The sequence below is a fragment of the Pteropus vampyrus genome, unplaced genomic scaffold, assembly GCF_000151845.1.
Source record: "Pteropus vampyrus isolate Shadow unplaced genomic scaffold, Pvam_2.0 Scaffold32, whole genome shotgun sequence".
In the NCBI taxonomy this organism is placed as follows: Eukaryota; Metazoa; Chordata; class Mammalia; order Chiroptera; family Pteropodidae; genus Pteropus; species Pteropus vampyrus.
In genome coordinates, this window is record NW_011888813.1 from 7,157,465 (window position 1) to 7,167,493 (window position 10,029).

Below are 10,029 nucleotides of genomic sequence, written 5' to 3' on the forward strand. Positions count from 1 at the left end.
AGGGCTGATTTTGAGGTCCTTTTTCCCTGAATGTGCTTTTCTGTCCTGCATAGTCAGAGGTGATGCTCTGTCACATGCCAGCTTCATACTCCCTCAACCCTGGGGTATACATCACACCTGGCAGAAGGAACTGCTGTGAATTAAAGATCTGTAACATCATTTAGTAATGCTCGTTTAATGGAGATAGGCATCATTCTGGTAATGTAATTACCAGAGTCCTTAGAGATTTGGTATGCAAGTTAGAAATTTGATTTTACTCTTTGTGTAAAGTTATATTTATTGAAAAGTCTACAGGTGGAAAGGTACTGTAGGCTTTTCACGTCAAATTTCCTAGTAGATTGATATCCAGATGTAAAAGGCCAAAGGAAGTTAGCCACCCTGATAATCTTGCTATACCATCAGAAATGACCAATCAGTATGTCAGAATATGCCTAGATTTCTACAAGATGCTACAGGTCGGCAACATAACTATTTCTCTCCTATCTAAAATCTTGAAATGAATCTGGTAAGGAGAGAAGAAAATGAGGAGAAAGCCAGCTGCTAAAAACTAGAAAAGAAATGACTTAAAACATTTAACATTAGAGGAATAAGCATAAAGATGTACACGTGTTTCTGTTTTCTAGCAGTGAGATGTTAATACAATATGGATAGAGGCATATCATTAAGAAATTTTCCATTAAGTTGATACATTCAGTAGTGTGAATGTAGATGTTTTGTACTTAAATAAAACTGTCCAGAACATACAGATGGGTCCCTTAGAATTAAGTTAAAGCAATGGTAATAACCAGTGCTGTCTGGACATTTAAAAAATTTTTTAAAATTCGGTATTCTAGAGACAATTATATAGATTTCATCTGCAATACTTGTCCTTCTGAGACAGTGTCCACTGAGTTGTGCAAGGGGTCTGTGCGAGGCACAGGGATTTTATTGGTAGGGTGTTATTTTAGATATTTATTTACCTTTTGAGAAGCTCTATCTTACATTCTAGTACCTTGCTTTCCTCCGCCCCAAATTTCACCTATAAGTGGTTCCCTATTTCAAAAAGTTAGTGATAAAATTCTATTACTAAAAATATTTTAGCTTTAAAAATAGAGTCAGAGCCTGAGTTAGGTCTGGGAGATCAGCCATGTTCCTTGGAGAGAGTCCATTTTAAGCCCAGTAAGGTTGCGTCTGCCTTGCCTGCAAGGGCACACCTGTGCTGGTGGCAGGGGCCGAAAATGGTTAAGCTTGTCCTAGAGCCAGAGTCCATCTCTTGCTCATCCTCAGGTACCGCAGACAAGTTAACTTGTTTCTCTGTGCCATAGTTTTCTCATCTAGAGCACAGAGGTAACATCTACCTTATAAAATTATTGAGAGGATCAAACAAGTCTGTACACACAACGTGTTCCAAATGGGGCCTGGCATGTAGTATGTGCACATTAAGTATTAGCTGTTGCTGTTAGAAATAATGCTGTACTAGCACAATTTGTCTCATTTATAATTTGTCTAGTAAACGATTTTGTGAACACTTCCTGTTTTCTAAGTGATAAACCAAAAAATACAGACCCCCTTACTCAGTAGGAAGCTTAAAGGCGTAACTAATTTACAGTTCTTTCTTAAAGCATTTTTTACCAGGTGGCTACGTTGCTAGTTTGCAGATACCATGAGAGCAAGGTTCATATCATATTCATTTTGTAATACCTCCACAGGTCCTAACTGAGTATTGAATGAAGGGATGAATAAATCTGCTTGAATTACTTCTTCCCTAAGTTTACATTATGAATATTAAGTTTTATGAGAAGGGGACCTAGAATTTCAAAGAAGAGCTAGACTTTGTGGTGTCCCTACACAGACCAGAATGGTATAAAAATCAGTAAAACAAAAAACAAACAAAAAACACTGAGAACTATTTTGCGTATAGCACTAGTTCATATTAGAAGGAAAATGGATATTGTAAAAATAATTAAACTGCAGCCTTTTTCAGGAAAGTGGGTAATGGACTTCGTAGATCACAAGAATAATGAAGCCTTTGTGTAGTCTCTTTTGCTTTTAGAATATATATGTCCTGTGTGTGTATGTCTTTTCAGTTGGTTTATGTATGATACTGTCATTTTGCAAGCACAGTAAGAGGCGAAAGGCTCTCATTTACCCCCAGAGTTACATTTAAGATTTTCAGAGAATTTGTATTTTCACCCTGCAAGAGTTATCCTTGCTTCAAAAATTAATTTGAAAAACAAGTAAAGGAGAACAGAGAAAACAAAGTGGGTAGGTGCGGGGGGGTGGAGAGTTGGTGTTATGAAGATGGGCAGGTGCTTAGCTGATTTAAAATCAGAAGGAAAGCCACGACCGATGATCCTGGGTAAATGTCGATATGCATTATTAAATGAAACGGATAAAATATAGACTGTCAGAAGCATTTTTCTTCTAGAGACACAGGGAGAATTGAAATGCACTTTCAAAGGAGAAGTCTCTTTCAGTATTCAATCATTTTCTGTTTGAAGCTTTAATTACAGTGCTCCTTGCTACCTAATGCGTTCAGTTTAAAATCACATCACAAAAGAGAGAGGAAGATGCAATTGCTCAGAGGAATAGCAGCCGTAGCATCAGCATCGAGGTGTTTATTCACCAGGGAGTTCCTGCTACATGATTCCTTTCTAGATTTCCATTTCGTTTTTCCAGTGTTTTTGTATCATGCATATTGGACACAGTGATTCTTTAGAGTGATTACTGTGATTCTGCCATTGCCAGTGCAGATAATAAGCTTCAGGAAATAATGTATTCTGAATTAAAGAGTTATTCACATCATCTTTTCTGGATCAGGTAGTGTGGGTGGCTAGTGGCTTACTTACTAAGGGTTTAGTATCCTAGTCGAAGGAAGCTGTATTCAAAATACATTTATATGCATAGGTGAATGGACACGTAAGCGCTTGCATACATGTAGATGTGCACACATGTGTATGTATGCTTATATACACACATAACTAACTGTGTATGAATAACTTTGTTATTCAGCCCAATCAACACAAACTTTTTGAGCATGTGCTCAGCCCAGAAGTGCAGAGGTACAGGAGACTCAGCCCCTGTCTCAAATTGAGTTGTTAACGGTCTGGCAGTAAACAGGGAGCGGGTATAGGCTGCCACTTGGAGCAGGGTAGAAGTGGGCTTTGGGCCCCTGGGAAGGTGACTTTTGAGCTGATCCCTGATAAAAGAACAGAGATAAGCAGATAAGCAAAAAAGGTCTATTAGGTGCAGTAAGTAATCACTTCAGGGCTAAATTTACACCAAAATGAATGAGTTCTTTTGTTCCCAAATAGTCCAAATGTTCTTTGAATGCACTGGTCTCACTGACCAGAGAACAGGGAGCCAGGGAATAAACCACAGCTTCTTGTGGTAACAGTTATATGCGATTGGCAATATATGTATAAGACACGTATATACAAATGTGTGTCATATCTATGTTGTTTATAAAGCCCTTTTACACTTTCTTTTCTTTTTACATTGTAGCGACTGAGCAAGTTAGACGAATAGGATCATTTTTTCAGGTAAGGAAAGGGAAGCTCACGGAAGTGGTGTCACTTGCACAGAGTCACGTGGCTCAGTTCCCCTCCGCTGATGTTCTCTAGACTCGCCACTCTGACCTGGGTCTGTCCTGCCTGTCGCCACCCAGAGGTGAGGTGGCAGGTTACAGGTTAGATCTCTGACCCCAGGGTTTCCCTGGTATTAGCAGCCTTCAGTCAGTCACTTTCCAGGGCCTGTGTCCATCACTCTCAGTTCATGTCGAGTAGGCAAAGCTTTCTGTCTATTTCAGGAAACCCATAGGATTTGAGTAAAAATGTTGAGTTTGTCACAGTTCTGCCAGGTCCACTCTCTTCTTCCCCCAGAAATCTAAACAAATCTCTTAATGCCACTTTCTCATTTCTGTACTTCAAAGTGTTTCTGCCAGAGAGACCACGTTTGGCCCAGTTCTCACTCTTCAGGGGCGGATAGGTTTATTTATTTATTTAAGATGTTTCACTTGTCTATGTGTGGAATTATACTTGCCTGGGTAAAACAATTTTGTTTCACCTCATTTTTATCGGTGACCCGGTGTGAACATACAATTAATTGAAACCAAGTCCAGAATCAGGAGGCATGAAGGAGAAAAGCATTTTAACCCATCAGAATTAAAAATGACTGACTCCTACTAAGCAGTCTCCACATGTAGAATTCATGCTATGTGACAAGGAATTTGTAACAGCTGAAAAAAAAAGTGCATGAGAAGAAAATCGGAAGCTGCTACGTACCAATGTGACTAGTCTAGCTGCTTTTGGGTTCTGTGATGCTCGTGAGAAATTAAAGATAAAAAGAAGGTTCTCTTTTTTTTTTATCTACAATTATATCTTTTTGACTAAGAAAAATGCAGAAGAGCAATTACTCCGTTACTTTAATTACTCTCCTAATTATAACGATAACCTTGTCACATTATCATAATTCCCCAAACAGAAAAGGCAAGCTCCAGATTACACCAATATTTGGTAATTTTACCTTGTTTAACAGCTCACTGTCAGTGCAGAAAATACGGCACGTTTTTTCCCCCTTTTCCTTTTTATTGCACAGTGTCTTGCATATTTCTTTGCCTCAGAAATTGATATCACATTCTGTACAACATGCTTGTGCTCCACCAGGCCATGATCTGAATGCCACTTTTTAACATCTCACAGTTTCAGAAGCTATCTCTTGAGCAGTATGTAGTTCTCCCCTGGCTGTCTGCTGGTAATGGAGCTGTGCATGCATCGGGAGAGAGCACAGCTTAGGGTGAGAGAGTAGCTATTTATCAAGATATCTTATAATCTCAGTTTGTGTTGTTATGTAACGTTACTGTGTGTGTTCTGTAAGATTGTATCCGCTAGAAATTTGTCAGCCATTGTCAACATATAGTAAGAAATGAGGATGTGTATTATTCTAGTCAACTTAATTTTATTCTGCATTTCTTTGCCTTCGTTCTTGAAGAGACTGACTCCCAGGGACACTTGCTTACTGGTGCCATCTGTTAGATTATGAGTCGTACAGAATGAGTGTTGGAAATACACTAGAACACTCACAGGTGGACGACACAGCATCTTGATGCATGGCTCTTGCTTCCGTGGAAATACTCCCTCCATTATCACCAGAGATGGTGTTGTTGATGACCAGTACAGTTGCAGAATAGCTGCCCAGTATATAACGATCAAGTAGGAGTTAGAGAAAACAGCCTTTGCAAATAGAATGATACATTTTTCTTCTTTTACAATGTTTAATAACGTAGGCCTGAAAATCAGCAGTTCTTTAGACACCCCCCGGCCTTGGTAAAATTATGGAATTGTTTCTGTTGTTGTTATTGTTGTCTTTGTATTTAGTTGTTGTTGTTTAGTTTTAGTGTCCCTAATATTTTCGAGCTCCCCATCCTCATTTTTATGGGACATTTCTGTCACCACATTTTTTTTCTGTCCTCAAGCTGTCTTAGCTATAAAACCCGTCTCAAGATAAGTCGGAAACTGATTCTCACTCCAGGGTCTGTGACTAACACCAATGCTAAATGTTAGTTTTCTGATAGTATTTATTTTCCAACTACAAGTAATACCTTGGACTAAATGCAGGTAGTCTCTGACGTGGGATGTTCAACAGCTAATGAACAACTGAGAAGAATATCCATGGGAGGGAGGGCCTCACATTCTTCTGGAGGTTTGCTATGTACTTGGTCCACTTTTTGAGTCCATCTGACTTAGGTTTCCAAAAGGACATTTCACTTCACGAGGACATAGATATGTCTTCAGTTCAAACCAAAACTAATTGGAATGTTATTTAAAATTTTAAATTTCTTACTGTGATTTCTAGATTTTCCATGGAGGATGTGTGGCAACTGGCATCAAGAACGCCAAGTTTGAGCGTACTTTCTACCATTTTTTGACTGTGAGGATTTAATGCATGTTATTGAACTTTCTGGAAATGCAGTTTCCTTCTCTGTGAACTAAGATGAACAATACTAACTCATGTACTCGTTCAGGATCATATGAGATGATGATACATATATCATTTGAGAGAGTAGATGGGTATATAATGTGAGCGACTTTAGGCTAGTTACCAATTATCCCAATTTATTTCATTCTTGTCTTAAAGGTTATGATGTTTGTGAACATCAATTGTTTTCCTGTTTTCTAGGGCATTCTTCAGGCAACAACAGTTCAATAACTGGAAAGAATGCCATCACATGATTGCATCATGCTCTTCAAAATGAAATCTATTGATGGTTGAACAGTATAAACAACAAGGAATATAATTGGTCAGAATGACCCAGGGGGAGTAGCCTGATGAAATTAAGCAAAAGAAATTTTATACCATGAGGAAAAAAAAATCAATGGATTGTAACAGGACCTTGCAAGGAGACAAGAGGCTCTTGGGTCACAGAATCCGAGAGGCTTTGAGAGGCCGTGCCCTAGAGCCTGGGCTGCTTATTCTGCTTTTCCAAGACCGATCCCACAGTGTTAAATATAAAGATGACTACTAAAGAAATGAAGTTTTTAAATCTCACTCTTTTTTTTTTTTTCTATACCGTAAAGTTAGACATCCAGATGCATCAATAGGCTATTCACTCCTTAAAAGAAACATATGCCATTTTCGAGAATTATGGTTTTTCTGGGCAGTATTGCCTTACTCAATTTAATCTTTACACAAACCTTATAAAGTATAAATTATCATAGTTATGACCAAGTAATACCACAGCAGTTACCTCTGTCACTAGGGCCACACCACCAGGAAGTGATGGGATTGGAATAGGACCCGCTGTATCTGATTCCAAAGTTTATGCAATTTATCAAATGCCAGGTGCATTGAGTCTCTGCTACCCTCCACCTCAGTACTTCATATGATCTTTGGGAAAAAAACAAACACATAAAGTAGACTTATTTTTCAAAAAATGTGAAATGTTGTCATTTTGTCTTATGTGGCAAGCATGGATGTGTCTGGTGTTTATATATAACTTAATAGACGATAGTTGACTCTAACTCACACTGAAGATACTAGAGTTAGTAGGGAGAAGGTGTTGATATGAGTACAAATGAAAAGGGCCTTTTAAAAAGGCAGTCCTACATTTTACACTTAAGTGGACAGCCGGAAGTCAGGGCGTGATCTCCTTCTTTTGATTGATCCATAAGATGATCTTATTAAGGGAAGTATTGGGCAGGCAAGGGCTCTATTTTCAATGTTTACATTCAGGCTACCTGCTTTTCACTGCCTGTATATGGAGAATATTATACCAAATGACTTTTATTTTTAAGTTTCATGAACTGATATCACCAATGACTATGTATTGCTTGAATTGGATGGATAGGTTTTACAAGCTTTAGTGATTTTTTTTTTTTTTAATTCTTATGGTGATTAGCAATTTGGGAGTGTTAAAAGAAACATTGGTTTCCTTCATTTTAGTACAAGTGAATATCTTAGAAAAATAAAGGATTATAAAATACTGAACAAACAAAATCATCACTAATGACCTAAGTTAGAAATATATTTAGGTAATTAAAAACCTAAAGTATAATAACTCTGTGTGGCCAACGAAGACCATTCCGAATGTATTTATAGAGGATCTATGTGAAGACGTTTTGACTTTCGAAGAAAGCGCTGGTTTTCTGAGTGCGTCAGATTCATAGATAACGTAAAAGAAAGCATTTGACAGTAAGGTTCTGTTATGCAAGCCATTTTCTATGTCTTTCGTAGACATGGGTAACACTATTACAGAAAAATACTACTACACCTATCATGATTGAAACAAATGACATGTAATTTAATGTAATAGTTCTTAAATTGTGCAATTCTATATTTTTTCTGCAGATCAGCTTCTTCATCTATACGGGGAGGATTATAATAGTGCTAATCTCAAAGGTTTTTTTTGTAGTGATCAGTTGTGAGACTATATTTCAAAGTAATTTGCAAGTTGAAGAGTACTATTCATGTGTAAATCTTAGTGGTGATTATTATTCCGATTCTATGGGATAGTTCATACATTAAGCCATATTTTATGTGGCTTGTCATACCTTAAGTGTATATAAATTTAAATTTAAATTTATTTCCTTTCGTTTCACCAAATTACTCTCTCATATTTTCTGTATAATCATGAATTAGTTCTCAAGTGTGATTCTGGACCTACCAAACAATTTAATTTTATAATGCAATCGAGTCTTTGGGATTTTAAAATATTGCTTTCTTAATATTAAATAGAATTTAAGGTCCTGAATTGATGGGTTCCACTTAATTTACGTAGTATTAAAAGGAAAGCTGTTGACTGTGCATTGGTCATTTGATAGTAAGAAGAAGAAATTTATTGTGATCACTGGTTTTATCTTGTCTCTGTCTTACCTTTTCTATGACAACAAGAAAAGAGTAGTGGTGTTTTGAGCAGTGTCAGTCATAGGAACAGAATTTATAAGATACTATGCATAATAGTCAATGTACAAAGCCACAAATCCTAAAGTTTTATTTTAAATTAGATTTTCCATTTTTGTCATCTTCCTTTTTTTTCCCCAGAGATTTTAGGAAAAACTGAATGAAATATCCTACTTTAAAAAGTGTTGTTTTTTGGGGGGAGGGCATAGAATAAGGATAATGAAAGTCTTTCTGACCCAAACAGCATGCAAGCTGGCATGTCATATATTGTTTTTGCATAGGAAGAGTGATATTAATATCCTCAGTATGTATGGAGTCATAAAAATAACTTGTCATAATATCTCTTGTGTGCTGTTACTTTTCTCATAAGAAATCTGTCACTTTCATTTTAAGTTGTAATGCAGATACGAGACAAGTGGATTCTGCAGTTGTTTTAATGGACTGGGTGTAAAAATAATGACCTTGATGGAATTATTCAGAGTAATATGTAGCATCTAGAACCAGAGTAGTTTCTTAATCTTATTCACAGAACTATTAGCATCTCTAGTACATGCATGGCTAGTGACCTAAATTTATTTATTTATTTTTTAATTTTAAATGATTTTAGAAACCAAATACATGGAGATGTATTAGATGTACATGCTTGAAAATCTTTGTGCTTAGGTTATTGGTTTTAAAGTAGATTGTTAGCTTTTAAAAAAAGAGTTGCTATTTTGGGTTGTTATGCTTGAAAGACACTTGGAAATATCATAAAAAGGCTCCTAGATCGAAAGAGCTGTTGCAAGTCATGAGGGAAAATGTGCTGGAGGTGACACTGATGTATTCATACCTATTGAATCCATGGGGCCTTGGGAAGGTTTAGAACCTATAATGGAATTTATTGCAAAATGCCTACCAGCAAGCCATATCTTAAGGGAGAAAAGCTGTTTCTTTCTTAGTCCTCCAGACAGAAACTTCACTGCTTAGAGAGTCTTTTCAGTAGAGGATGAACAAGCCAAATGTATCAGTTTTTATGAGTCTCCCTTACCCTCAATCGTTAAAATGAGAAAGATGCGTCTTTGTTCTCTGCCAAACCTAGGCCCTGCTAACAGATAAACCAGAATAGGAAAACGACACATTTAGGGGAATATGCAAATGCTACTATGCCAGCAATAGTTTTCTCATGAATTATCCTGATTTATACAATAGAGACTGGAGGACAAAGTAGGGTAGACCTGGGACATCTACTTCCATACTGGCACTTGCCTAATTCACTCTGATGGAGAGCCTCCAAGAGTGCACACCAGCCTCAAACTATAGTTTGTTATAGATGTGTTAGAGGGAAGACAAGTCACATGCGTTGTGGCCTGAGGTCCCCTGATGCACCAGCCACACATGCATGGGTCTGGGAAGGTGGTGTTCACTGGGCAATTATTGAGTCTGATAATAGAAACTTACAAAGGAAAGTTTTATTGAGAAATACATGTAACATGTTATATTACTCCATTCAAGACTGAAATCAAGCGCCGTTCTCCAAGAACAAAACGGCTTCTTAAAGGAGTCCAGAGGACCATCTTGATTCTTCAGCCCATAAGATCACTCGCACTTGGTAAATTACCAAGTCTAATCCTAAAGGAGCTGTGTGTGTGTGTGTGTGTGTGTGTGTGTGTGTGT

The 10,029-nt window shown here is 37.3% G+C and overlaps 1 protein-coding gene across 1 annotated transcript in view; it reads right to left on the minus strand.

The window, feature by feature from the left end:
- Positions 1–10,029, minus strand: part of LOC111737893 (translation initiation factor IF-2-like) — an 84,996-nt gene that overhangs the window by 24,653 nt on the left and 50,314 nt on the right. The window lies entirely within an intron of this gene.